Source organism: Eurosta solidaginis, chromosome 5, assembly GCF_040869045.1.
Source record: "Eurosta solidaginis isolate ZX-2024a chromosome 5, ASM4086904v1, whole genome shotgun sequence".
Classification (NCBI taxonomy): domain Eukaryota; kingdom Metazoa; phylum Arthropoda; class Insecta; order Diptera; family Tephritidae; genus Eurosta; species Eurosta solidaginis.
In genome coordinates this window covers 209,084,843-209,099,800 of record NC_090323.1, presented here as the reverse complement: position 1 = coordinate 209,099,800, position 14,958 = coordinate 209,084,843, and the positions used below count along the sequence as shown (strand labels likewise).

Below are 14,958 nucleotides of genomic sequence, written 5' to 3'. Positions count from 1 at the left end.
ATACTTTCATTCGACGCAGCCACTTTCTAGGTGATGCCCTTAAATGCGGTGTAAATTGTTACAACTGCGTCAGTGACTGTCGATGAAGTTGAGGGAGGCGTGTAGTTCTCCTTTTGTTTCGCTGCAGCTACACATGTACGCATATACTAGTACGCATGTATTTGTAGAAGAACATCATATATAAATCTTTCAATTAACTCATTAAATATTATTATGCATCTATTACGATTGCTGTTTAGTTTACTTTGGGCATTGTTGTTGAGTAGAAATGCGAAGAGGGCGTTCTAATTAAAATGCACATGAACTTAGACTAAGCAAGATCATACGCATGTTAATTTAACACCTGAGTATAAACAGAAAATTGAAAAAGGTAATATTTTCTTCTTTTCATTTGAAAGCTTGCAAGATTTTCAGGTTAATGAACTTGGAAGAATTTCTAGTTCAAACTTATGAATACAAAGGCACTGGTAAATAGATATGGATTGCTGTTGTATTGTTCTACATATGATACATATATACATTTTATGTGAAGAAAAAGCTCTTGCAATTGGACTTTTTAAGTCGAAGGACTTATGAAGAAGCAACGGCATGGTTAGATTAGGTTGAACTGGCCGGTCCTCACACGACCTCACATAGACTGAATGAGTACGTAGTGTTACCAGAAGCATGTTTAATAACCAAACTGAAAACTCCATCACATATGTAATAAAATAACTCCTATTGGCAAATATCAGAAGCTCTTTAGGATCCCTGCTTCTAGATCTGACAGACGTATCACTCATAATATCTGGAGTATAAGCCTGGCACGATCATTTCCTCCTCCAACCCGCAATTCCTACATCTGCTATCAGTAACCAAGCCTAATTTAAAGGCATGTGACACCAGAAGGCAGTGTATAGTTAGAATGCCCGTCATGAGTCTACAGTCCTCTCTTTTTAATGATAGGACTCACTTTCTTAGTCTAAGGTTGTAAGACCTACACATAATCTTCGACACTTTACAGCCCCCCGCTTGGGTCCACATCTCTCCCGCCTGTGCACCACTCTCTTTCTCTTTATCTCGCCCAATCTAATTGGGACGTCTACGGATCAATATCCAAGGGATGCGCCTTTTTTAGCTTGTTCCTCTGCTTTTTCATTCCCATCGATTCCCATATGTCCTGGGACACAATATAGATGTATGCCTCTCCTTGTCCCAATTCTTTCCAGGGATTGCTTACACTCTTAACTCACTAAGGTGCTGTGCTATATAGATTATATATAGATTTTAGATTATATCCTTAATTGCTGCTTGGCTGTCAATATAAAAATTGACGCGGCTAGAGTTTCAGCTATTTTCTTCCAGTGTTTGGTTACGGCTATAACTTCCGCCTGAAAACCGCTACAGTGATCTGGCAGCTTATAGGATCTGTTTTTTTCCAAATCTTCCACTACTTCGAAATCATCGGTGTACACGTGTATCGCTTTGCCCGCTGTTTGGGCACTCTTTCGCCAACCATCTACCTCTTTTGTGCCTCTAAGAGCTCCTTCGAAGCGCAGATACGGAATCAGGTAGTCTGTTCGCTCTATAATTGATGACGCTATACTACTATGGCCTTATGGTGTGACCTCAAGCTGCTTCGAGCCACTGAGCCTAGTTACAGTTGTTAACGCTATGTTCTTTGCTACCAGGTCTACATATGTGGCTGTCCACCAAACAAGGACTCCATAGTATAGGATAGGCTTTACAATCGCTGTAAATGCCCAATGAGACAGAGAGGGCGATAAACAACGTACGACGCAGCATTCTTTTACATTCATAAAGTGCCGTCGAGGCCTTTTTAACTATCTCCTTCACGTCGAGCTTCCATGACAACTAACTGTATAGAATAATTTCTAGATATTTTGTGCAAGGTTTCTCCTGCAGGATCACCCCTCCTAGCTTAGGCCTGGTCCAATTTGAGACCTTGTACCTGTTAGTAAACAAGACCATATCCGCTTTCTCTGCATTGGCTATCAAGCCAGCAATGGCATAACTTTGAAAAATTATTTAAACAAGAAAGTATCCTGAGTATAACGGTATAACATATAAATAACAATGATGGGCAGAGGAAGAGTTTTAAAACTTTTCATACTCATTATCCCAGACAGAAGAATGCTTCTGTATGCAACTCACTAATTCCGCCCAATTGTTCCCGTATATACTACTTATTCTATGTTGAGACAAAGTGAGCAAGTGATAATCCGTAAGAACCACTTTATACAATCTCATTAGAAAGAAACGTTTATTATCGGCTTGTTATCACCGAGTAATCGGCTGCTTATTCGCTCCCTATGGGCTTGTTACCGGGGGATATATCATCGATTTGATATTGAAATTTATTCGGTATTGTAAAAACGTTTACAACAAATTGGTAACACCCATCAGAAATCTATAACTTTTCGATATGAAGGCAGTAGCTTTGTAATAAAAAATCGCTACATTTTCGATAATGAATCGATAACGTTCCGATAAAACGCCAATAGCGAAATCGTAGCGAATCGATCACTTTTCGATAGAAAATTGATAATTTTTTCTATATATAATCGATAAATTTTCGATCAAAAGCCAATAAATAATTAACTCATTGTTACTGATAGCAAATTTATAACATTTTGATAATAAATCGATAAGAATTTGATAACACGCCGTTAAGACTTCGATAACAAATTGATAGCACGCTGTCCGGTTTCGGCTCCGCTTTCGTTTTTGTTGTAGCAATGCTGTAGGTGGGATCACCCACAAATTGCCGTCAATTGCACAAGGAGAGGCGTTGGTTCTACTTTGCAAATAGAAGTTGGTGTCAGGACATACATTATTGTTACGAATATTAGCAAAACTAAGGAGTGCTGCCAGCTCTAAGCCGATCTAAGCAGTGACGTGAATGCACATCAATAATTCAATCATTATGTATCTACATAAACGAATCAATAATTGCGTCTACACATATGTACACATTCCGACGAGCAACATTTACATACAAGGCAGCGAGAGATGAGATGTCACACACCGCTGCATTTACTTATACGCTTATGTGTGTGCGGGAGACTGTAAACTACAAACACATGCATATACCTTATCTGAGTTGTCACAAGAGAGAGCAATAATTTGTGCACGTAGTTGTGGCTGGCGATTTTGTAGCCGAAACAACTAGTAACTTCTGGAAATCGAAGAGCCTAGAAGTATGCAGCGTAAACTATAAAAGCGATGCAGGCGAGTAAGAAGTAATTCAGTTTGATTTGAGTTGTCAAGCAGTTGCGATTAAGACGATATCTAGCGAGCAATACCAGTACTATTTTGAATAGTAGAGTTTCATTGAGCTATCAGGCAGTGTGTTTATTAAGCAAGCTATTCGTTGCACAGTTTGAGTGTATTGTGAAGTACTTTAATAAAGGTCATTTTGCATTATTACAAATTGGAGTTATTTATTCAACAGTTTAGTGATTCGAACTTAGCAGAGGATTGCAAATAAGAGGATTTGCAAGTAAATTCGTTACAATTGGTGTCAGAAGAGGAATTGTTGAATAAATTCCGAAGATTGGGAATACAACTTGGACATGGCAAAGTTCAGTGAATTGAAGATCCAGCAACTGAAAAAGGAGTTGGAAAACCGGGGATTAAATACAACTGGGAATAAGATCGAACTTCAAGCACGGCTACGAGAGGTAATGGAATCGCAAGGAATTGATGTGGACGAGTTTGTCTTTTATCCTGATGGGGACGAAACAACAACAAAAATTGAAGAGAAAAACGAAACATCGCAGACAGTTACGAGCACAGACTTGAACATGATATTGGCTGCAATAACTGCTCAAACATCGACAGTGGCATCTCAGCTGGAATCGCAGGAGACACGTTTAACATCCAAGATGGAAGAACAGAAAACGTATATGTCATCACAGATGGAATCCCAAGAGACACGAATAACATCGAAGATTGAAGCACAGGAAACACAAATTTCTTCACAACTTGACGAACAGAAGACGTATATGGTATCCCAACTGGAATCGCAGGAAACCCGTATAACATCACAATTGGAAGAACAGAAGACACATTTGGCGTCTCAACTGGAAGCGCAAGAGGCACGTATATCTACAATGTCGGCAGCTCTTTGTGAAACTGGAAGAACAGGATGCAAAAATTTTACAACTCGAGGACAAAATTGATGCCGAAATAGAAGCGTTAAAAGGTCGTATGGAGCAGTTACAACTAAACCGCCCAGCTGTTTCAGCGAGTAATCCAAAGGTAAAGACACCATCCTTTGACGGTTCTGTTCCTTTTCAGGTCTTTAAGCTACAGTTTGAGAAGACCGCAGCAGTGAACCAATGGAATGCTGAAGATAAAGTTGCAGCTCTGTTCGTGGCACTGAAAGGGCCTGCCGCGGAAATCTTACAGACCATCCCAGAGTACGAGCGGAACCACTACGAAACATTGATGAGCGCTTTAGAGAGACGTTACGGAAGCGAGCATAGGAAACAGATATTCCAAATTGAGTTGCAAAACCGCTACCAAAAAGCAAATGAGACATTGCAGGAGTTTGCTTCAGATATTGAAAGATTGGCTCATCTTGCAAATGCAGACGCACCCGTGGAATACACTGAAAGGGTAAAAATCCAGAGTTTCATAAATGGCATACGAGATGTGGAAACGAAGCGGGCTACATATGCGAATCCAAAACTAACGTTTGCTGAAACGGTATCGCATGCACTGACTCAGGAAACAGCCTCACTTTTGAGTAAGCCAGCGTACAAAGCTCATCGCGTGGAAGTGGAAAAGCCAGACTGGGTAGACGCAATTTTGGAAGCATTGAAGGGTACGCAGCAGAAGAATAATGATGCAGTCAAATGCTTTAAGTGTGGAAAGCCAGGGCATATTGCGCGTTATTGCAACACCAACCCTAACAGTTCCAACAATGTTGGTGGTCGTAAACGCAGAGCAGAAGGAGATGAGCAAATCTCCAAGACAAATCAATCGTTAAACTAAAGCGAGTCAGCAGCAAGGGGCGACAGCTGACTCCCTCAATTGAATGCCCCATAATCTCTATCTCACAAATTGGAAGAAGGTCGAGCAATCTTACTGACGGAGGAAATGTGGATGGAAAGGAACGTTTACTGACTGTAGATACGGGTGCATCTCATTCCATCATTCGAGCGGATTTAGTCAACAAGAAGATAAGACCATTGCATGGAGCAATATTGCGTACAGCCACTGGAGAAGACACCCAGGTAATTGGAGAAGTAGAATGTGAAGTAGCAATCGGGAACGTCACGGTACTACACAATTTTATAGTGGCAGATATTGTTGATGAAATCATAATTGGAGTGGACTTCTTAATCAACCAAGGCATCAAAATCGATATGCAAAGCAAGACGATGCGATATAAGAACATGGATGTGCCACTTAATTTCGGCTACGAGAGAGGCTACAGTAGTAAACGAGTGCTGGTGGAAGAGAGTCAGCAAATACCACCAAAATCAGAAGCAGTCATCTGGGCAAAGGTTGATGGAGATTGTGGGACAAACAAATTGTGGGTTGTCGAAGCAGCAAATAAACCAGCACTGAACATACTTGTAGGAAAAACCCTGGCTATGACAAAACAAGATGGACGTATTCCGGTAAGAGTACTAAATGAGTTCAAGTCACCATTCAATTTGACCAAAGGAGCTATTTTGGGAAGATGCCAAGAGGCCGAAGTAGTTATTAACTGTGAACAGCTCCAGGAACACGTTTCATCTAGTAATACTGATCTTTCAAATGATATCACGGCATGGACGCATGGGCTAGAGGAAGCCTATCAGAGTAAGGCAAAACAACTGCTCATAAAATACGCGAACATATTTGACCAGGATGGTTCCAAACCAGGCCGCACCAATGTTGTGAAACATCAAATTGACACTGGAGATGCGAGACCGATCCGTCAAGCTCCACGTAGTGTTCCACTGGCGAAGCGGGAAGTTGTGAGTCAAATCATTCAAGAAATGAACGACAGCGGCGTCATCGAACCATCAGCTAGTCCATGGAGCTCACCGGTAGTACTTGTAAAAAAGAAGGATGGAAAAATGAGGTTTTGCGTGGACTACCGGAAGTTGAATGACGTAACGAAAAAGGATAGCTACCCATTGCCAAGAATTGACGACACTCTGGACTCGCTATCTGGTACGAAATGGTTTTCCACGCTGGACTTGAAAAGCGGCTACTGGCAAGTGGAGGTGAAGGAGGAAGATAAAGAGAAAACAGCCTTCAGTGTCGGTGATGGTCTTTGGCAATTTACAGTGATGCCTTTTGGACTTTGTAATGCACCAGCTACTTTTGAGAGACTCATGGACCAGGTACTGAAAGGACTACATTGGAAAACATGCTTGGTGTACCTGGACGACATCATCGTATTGGGCAAGAACTTTGATGAACATCTTAAGAACTTGGAGGAAGTTTTCCAGAGAATAGCTGGCGCTGGTCTGAAGTTAAGTCCCAAAAAGTGTGCGCTGTTTAAAAAGGAAGTCAATTATTTGGGTCACAAGGTAACGACAGAGGGCATCTGCACTGCGAACGAAAAAATAGAGGCTGTACAGGATTGGCCAAGACCACAGGATCTACATGAATTGAGAAGTTTTCTTGGGCTGTGCACATATTACCGCCGATTTGTACCAAATTTTTCCAGCGTAGCCCATAGCCTCCATGAGCTTACAAGAAAAAACAAAGCTTTTGAATGGAAGAAGGAGCAAGAAGTGGCTTTCCAAACATTGAAGGAGCGTTTGTGCACTGCCCCAATGTTAGCATATCCGATTCCAGGAGCAACATTTATTCTAGATACAGATGCAAGTGGATATGCTATAGGAGGCGTTTTATCACAACTGGTCGATGGACAGGAGAAGGTAGTTGCATATTACAGCCGTTCGATTGGAAAACCAGAGAGGAACTACTGTGTTACGCGGAGAGAGCTGTTGGCATTGGTAGAGTGCATTAAACATTTTCACAAATACCTCTACGGCCAGCGATTCCATGTCAGGACAGATCACGCAGCATTGAAATGGCTTCTGCAGTTCCGTAATCCGGAAGGACAATTGGCACGGTGGATCGAGCGACTTCAAAGCTATGACTTTTCCATTGAGCATCGAAAAGGTAGTACCCATGGAAATGCCGATGCAATGTCACGAAGGCCATGTAGTTTGGAATGCAAGCACTGTTCAAAGGCCGAGGCTAAAGAAGACATTATAGATGTCCGGCTAATGACTATAACGTGTACGGATGAATGGGACAAGGAACAACTAAGAAAGTGTCAGCTAGAAGATACAGATCTGTCACATGTTATGCAAGGGCTCGAACGAAACGAAAGACCAAGCAGAGAGGATATGTCAGCAGAGAGTCCCATTGCGAAGTCATATTGGGCACAGTGGAACAGTTTGGAATTGATATCCGGTTGCTTGCATCTAGTATGGGAGAGTGAGGATGGTCAGTGCAAGAAGAAACTTATAGTTGTTCCCAGAAAAAGGATTCCTGACGTGCTCAGCGAGTTGCACAATGGTCCAAGTGGAGGCCATCTTGGAATCACGAAGACACTCGAGAAAATTAAGCAGAGATTCTATTGGGTTGGTTGCCGTCAGTCGGTCACCGAGTGGATTGCCAATTGCGAGGTATGCAACAGAGCGAAAGGGCCCAAAACCCGAAGTCGTGGCCAGATGAAGCAGTATATTTCAGGTGCACCATTTGAAAGGATCGCCATGGATGTCGCAGGTCCATTTCCTACTAGCAACCGCGGAAACAAATACGTACTGGTGGTTATGGATTATTTCAGTAAATGGCCAGAGGTATACCCAATCCCAAACCAAGAAGCAGAAACAGTAGCAGAAGTGGTTAAAAACGAATGGGTTGCAAGGTATGGTGTACCAATGGAGTTACATTCTGACCAAGGCAGGAATTTTGAATCAGCTGTATTCCAAGAACTGTGCAAGAAGTTGGGCATTCGAAAAACACGGACAACTGCATTGCATCCTCAGTCCGATGGTATGGTGGAACGTTTCAATAGAACATTGGAGGAGCATTTAAGGAAAGTAGTCGACAAGTACCATAAGGACTGGGATACACACATATCATTATTCTTGATGGCCTACCGATCGGCAGTACATGACACAACGGGCCAAACTCCCGCAAAGGTAATTTTTGGCAATGACCTTCGACTGCCAGCTGATTTGAAGTATGGGATAGATGCCGATGCGGAGAGGAATGTCAAGAAATCCACTGATGTCTTAGAAGAAGAGCTGAGAGAGATACACGATCTGGTAAGGCAACGAGCAAAGATTATGAGTGACAAGATGAAAGCGAGGTACGATAAAGCAATTAATTCGGAAGGGTTTCAGGAAGGAGATTTGGTGCTGCTATACAACCCACAACGAAAAAAAGGTTTGTCCCCGAAATTGCAGTGTAACTGGGAAGGCCCATACAAAGTTGTAAAACGGATCAACGATGTAGTGTACCGCATACAAACCACTACCAAACCACGAACCAAAATGAAAGTGGTTCATTTGGAGAGATTAGCAGCGTTTAGATCGAGAGATTTGTCTGATCGGGACGATCAGACTTAGGTGGAGGGCAGTGTTACGAATATTAGCAAAACTAAGGAGTGCTGCCAGCTCTAAGCCGATCTAAGCAGTGACGTGAATGCACATCAATAATTCAATCATTATGTATCTACATAAACGAATCAATAATTGCGTCTACACATATGTACACATTCCGACGAGCAACATTTACATACAAGGCAGCGAGAGATGAGATGTCACACACCGATGAATTTACTTATACGCTTATGTGTGTGCGGGAGACTGTAAACTACAAACACATGCATATACCTTATCTGAGTTGTCACAAGAGAGAGCAATAATTTGTGCACGTAGTTGTGGCTGGCGATTTTGTAGCCGAAACAACTAGTAACTTCTGGAAATCGAAGAGCCTAGAAGTATGCAGCGTAAACTATAAAAGCGATGCAGGCGAGTAAGAAGTAATTCAGTTTGATTTGAGTTGTCAAGCAGTTGCGATTAAGACGATATCTAGCGAGCAATACCAGTACTATTTTGAATAGTAGAGTTTCATTGAGCTATCAGTCAGTGTGGTTATTAAGCAAGCTATTCGTTGCACAGTTTGAGTGTATTGTGAAGTACTTTAATAAAGGCCATTTTGCATTATTACAAATTGGAGTTATTTATTCAACAGTTTAGTGATTCGAACTTAGCAGAGGATTGCAAATAAGAGAATTTGCAAGTAAATTCGTTACATTATGTATGTCGGGGTTGATTCTGCATAAGTAAGTAAGAGTTTACAGTATCCACATCGAAGTCGCGCCATAGCAAACTTGGCATATTGGATGCTGATGGGTTACGCCGGTTATTTATCGACATAAGTCTTTGTCGACTCCGCCTGGAAGGACACAACAAATTAAATGGGGTTACACTCAAATGACTGTCGGAAAAAAATCCCGAGTCGCTTCGGTACATAGAACGGGCTGCCGTGGAAGCCACTCCTTTTCCGACACAAGCCGACTCCACGTGGATGACGTTAATGGCCTATTAACGCTCATCTGGCTCAAAAGGCTGTATACTTGGGTGCCCGATCTATTCTTAGTGTTAACGAATGCGGTCTCTTATGCTTCTGAGAGGCTGGTCCGCATGAAACAGCTGTCTGTCCTAACCATGCCCAGCTCTCTGTTAATTTAAATAAAACTGTTTGTTCAGCATTTGATTCCTTTACAGGCATGCCTCGAAGTGTATTTCAAAAGGAGATATCCCATGGCAGCTCCAAGTTTTCTACATTTTGTCTTTGCTCCCAGTGCTTTCAGCGAGAGACCTGAGCATTTTGTTTGATACAATTGCGGCTGCGTGCTGATGCAAGTGTGGATTACTATCGAATGTCATGCCCACTACAAATTAATGGTCCAGCAAAGTTGATATAGTCATAACTATATTTTTACTTATCCATATCAATTGGCATCAGTTATTGGTGCATTAACCTAAAAATCGTAAAATTTTCATAAAATTGAAGAAACCGCAAAAAATTACAAACATTTACCACAAATAATAGGCCTCTTAGTCAAAACGTATCCAAAACAATAACTAAAATCTACAAAAAGTTAATAAATTCACCAACTCAAATATTTTTAGGTTATGGATATGGCGAAATTCCAAAAACTAATTGGTTGGCTATGGTATTGTTATGGCTAAGGCGTTATTGTATGGCATCAAAAGGTTGGTTGGATCAGTTGTTTTATATGGATATGGATACGTCAACTTTGCCAGGGCTGTTAGGCGTTGCTGTAGTCGGTTATTCAATTAACGGGATATTCTCATTGAGCATCCATTTTCACAGTTAAAAGTAATATTTTTTTCAAATTTACTTTTCCGTTACCCATTCCCATTTCAAAGCCGTTACCATATTTGTATTTTACCATTTTGATTTTAAAATTGTACAAAATTCTAAAATAAGAACTAAATTCTTTTATTAAAATATTGTTAGAGAATGTTATCTGGCTAAATATACCGACGGTCGACTTTACACCAAACAGCGAATACCCTAAATAAATATTTTTGTCACCAGTAACTCAGTACTTTGTTGCCGTAGAACCCATCGAAAGTGCTCCCCGGTCAATTGTGTCATGCAAATGAGATTGCGTTGGCGTGTTGCTAAGCAACGGGAGCACAGCACAATTTAAATTTTTTTTGCCACCGTAAACATTCCACTAAACGCACATTACAATGAAGATTACTTAACTAATCGCATGCGAAGTAAAAAAAAAAAAAAAAAAAACAACTAACAAATCCCCAGAGAAAATCTGTTCAAAAAACCTTGACTCGATTTCGCTAATTTCGGTGAAAAGAGCGTAAAATAGCAAAGAAAAAAATTCAATAACATACAAAATCTTAAAGGCTTATCAAAATTGCAACAGTAAATATAAAATATACAACAATTTACAATAACAACAGGTTTGCCTGACTGTTACGCATTTGGTTGTATTTTTGCACTGCTCTTTCACTCACTCACTCACTAACTTATTGTAAACACGACAAACAAAATGCTTGCAAAATCCTCGCTAATCGCTTGCAATTAATTGCTGAAACATAACGATTAAATTTGAAATTTATCACATTTATTAATAGAGAAATAATTTTATTATTTGCCTTTTATTAATTTACAATAACATACTTTTGTTGATAAAAAAAAGTAATATAATAATTTCCATCTTAAATATGTACACATATTAATGTGTGAGTGTGTGTGTATGCTAATTTTTTTCAAGCAGCAAAGAGTATTTGTCTGCCACCCACACAACGATTTTGTTTTGTTTGGCTCTGTGGCGTACGTGCCTCCATGTACAGCAGCGAACATAAAAATAGCGGTGGCAATTTTTTCCAAATTTCGTCAATTCAGTTCTTCCATTGTTTTTTTTCGATATTTCAAAAAAAACATCTATGAATTTCGCAGATGAAACTATGCGAACCCATCTCAAAAACATTTTCAAAAAACTTCGAAAATTCGCTAAAATTTTACTAATACTTCGAGGTTTTTACTTGGAGTTCTCTGAATTTTTTTAAGTTTTGTAGTCCAGTCAGTTTAAGTACAATTTATAAGTCTCTCAAAAGTCGCATTTTTGATCGATTTTTTACTGTTTCCGAAGGAAAATTTCCTCCATATAAAAAATTGTACAGTTTTTATGGAAGAAAATCTAAAACACCCTACAAAAAAAAATAACGTAATTTTTTTCGAATTTTTTCGAAGCGGATTGGTTTGCATAGTTTCAGTTACAAAATTTCTTAAAAGTTGTTTCTTAAAAAGCGAAATAAAAAAAAAATTAATTAACCAAATTTGATCAAAATTACCACTGCTCTCTGCTGTACGACATTTCATCAAAAAATTGAAATGCAACTTTAAAAAGATGTCTTCAAATTTTAGCTTATTAAAAAGCATGTTTTCTCGCAAATGTAAACTATAAACTTTACAAACTTAAGCAAAATTATTGGCGTATAAAAATTGCAAACAAAACAAAATCAAAATGTGTAAAAATAAATTTATTTTTAATTAAAAAACGAGGCAGCTGAGAGTATAAAAGCAGCGTAAGCTGAGGACTATTCAATCAGTTTGATTTTAACACGCGATAAGTGAAGTACGCGAGTATTCTAATTGTGAAGTACTGCTACCAAAGTAGTGTAAATAAGGAATAGTTTGCTATACTGATTATGTGAGTTATTTAATCGACAGTTCAGAGATCAGAATGATAATAGAAGTTCAGAATAATCAAGAATTACCTTAAATTCGTTACAGTATTTTGGATTTTATAGTCAGTTTTATTTTTTTGCTTTCAACGTTATTCCACTATTTTTGTATTCATGTTGGCTCTCTCTCGTTCTTATAAGTTAGTCCACCTGTTATTTGTTTTTCAAATAAAACTACATTGTTACTCGTAATTCTTTTAATTAATCTAATTTCGCTTCAGAAAAAAAAGGAAAAATTTTAAATTTAATTTAGCGTAAAATATTTTTAATTTTGTGGTAAAAAAAAGTTTGATTATTTAAGTGTTTTTAAAAATATATGCATTTGAAGCAGTTGCTAAAATAACAAGTAAGGAAGGTTAAGTTCGGGTGTAACCGAACATTACATACTCAGTTGAGAGCTATGGTGACAACATAAGGGAAAATAACCATGTAGGAAAATGAACCGAGGGAAACCCTGGAATGTGTTTGTATGACATGTGTATCAAATGAAAGGCATTAAAGAGTATTTTATGAGGGAGTGCGCCATAGTTCTATAGGTGGACGCCATTTAGGGATATAGCCATAAAGGTGGATCAGGGTTGACTCTAGAATGCGTTTGTACGATATGGGTATCAAATGAAAGGTATTAATGAGTATTTTAAAAGGGCGTGGACCTAAGTTCTATAGATGGACGCCTTTTCGAGATATCGCCGTAAAGATGGACCAGGGGTGACTCTAGAATGCGTTTGCACAATATGGGCATCAAACGAAAGGTGTTAATGAGTATTTTAAAAGGGAGTGGGCCTTAGTTCTATAGGTGGACGCCGTTTCGAGATATCGTCATAAAGGTGGACCAGGGGTGACTCTAGAATGCGTTTGTACGATATGGGTATCAAATGAAAGGTGTTAATGAGTATTTTAAAAGGGAGTAATCCTTAGTTCCATAGGTGGACGCCGTTTCGAGATATCGCCATAAAGGTGGACCAGGGGTGACCCTAGAATTTGTTTGTACAATATGGGCATCAAACGAATGGTGTTAATGAGTATTTTAAAAGGGAGTGGGCCTTAGTTCTATAGGTGGTCGCCTTTTCGAAATATCGCGATAAATGTGGACCAGGGGTGACTCTAGAATGCGTTTGTACGATATGGATATCAAATTAAAGGTATTAATGAGTATTTTAAAAGGGAGTAATCCTTAAAGGTGGACCAGGGGTGACCCTAGAATTTGTTTGTACAATATGGGTATCAAAAGAAAGGTGTTAATGAGTATTTTGAAAGAGAGTAATCCTTAGTTCCATAGGTGGACGCCGTTTCGAGATATCGCCATAAAAGTGGACCAGGGGTGACCCTAGAATTTGTTTGTACAATATGGGTATCGAAAGAAAGGTGTTAATGAGTATTTTAAAAGGGTGTGGGGCTTAGTTCTATAGGTGGACACCTTTTCGGAATATCGCCACAAAGGTGGACCAGGGGTGACTCTAGAATGTGTTTGTACGATATGGGTATCAAATTAAAGGTATTAATGAGGGTTTTAAAAGGGAGTGGTGGTTGTTGTATAGGTGGTCGCATTTTCGAGATATCGCCATAAAGGTGGACCAGGGGTGACCCTAGAATTTGTTTGTACAATATGGGCATCAAAAGAAAGGTGATAATGAGTATTTTAAAAGGGAGTATTCCTTAGTTCCATAGGTGGACGCCGTTTCGAGATATCGCCATAAAGGTGGAGCAGGGGTGACCCTAGAATTTGTTTGTACGATATGGGTATCAAAAGAAAGGTGTTAATGAGTATTTTAAAAGGGTGTGGGCCTTAGTTCTATAGGTGGACGCCTTTTCGAGATATCGCCATAAAGGTGGACCAGGGGTGACTCTAGAATGAGTTTGTACGATATGGGTATCAAATTAAAGGTATTAATGAGAGTTTTAAAAGGGAGTGGTGGTAGTTGTATATGTGAAGGCGTTTTCCAGATATCGACCAAAATGTGGACTAGGGTGACTCAGAACATTATCGGTTGGATACCGCTAATTTATTTATATATGTAATACCTGGCAAGATTTTAAGGGTGTTTTATTTCGCCCTGCAGAACTTTTTCATTTTCTTCTACTTAATATGGTAGGTGTCACAACCATTTTATAAAGTTTTTCTAAAGTTATATTTCGCGTCAATAAAACAATCCAATTACCTTACCATGTTTCATCCCTTTTTTCGTATTTGGTATAGAATTATGGCATTTTTTTCATTTTTCGCAATTTTCGATATCGAAAAAGTGGGCGTGGTCATAGTCGGATTTCGTTCATTTTTCATACCAAGGTAAAGTGGGTTCAGATAAGTACGTGAACTGAGTTTAGTAAAGATATATCGATTTTTGCTCAAGTTATCGTGTTAACCGCCATGCGGAAGGACAGACGGACGACTGTGTATAAAAACTGGGCGTGGCATCAACCGATTTCGCCCATTTTCACAGAAAACAGTTAACGCCATAAAATCTATGCCCCTACCAAATTTCAAAAGGATTGGTTAATTTTTGTTCGATTTATGGCATTAAAAGTATCCTAGACAAATTAAATGAAAAATGGCGGAGCCACGCCCATTTTTAAATTTTCTTTTAAATTTGTATTTTGTTGCACCATATCATTACTGGAGTTGAATCTTCACATAATTTACTTATATACTGTAAAGATATTAAATTTTTTGTTAAAATTTTAC

At 39.2% G+C, this 14,958-nt stretch overlaps 1 protein-coding gene across 4 annotated transcripts in view; it reads left to right on the top strand.

Moving 5' to 3' along the window:
• Mrtf (Myocardin-related transcription factor) overlaps positions 1-14,958 on the top strand; it is a 671,490-nt gene that overhangs the window by 16,797 nt on the left and 639,735 nt on the right. The gene's annotated exons all lie outside the window — the stretch shown is intronic.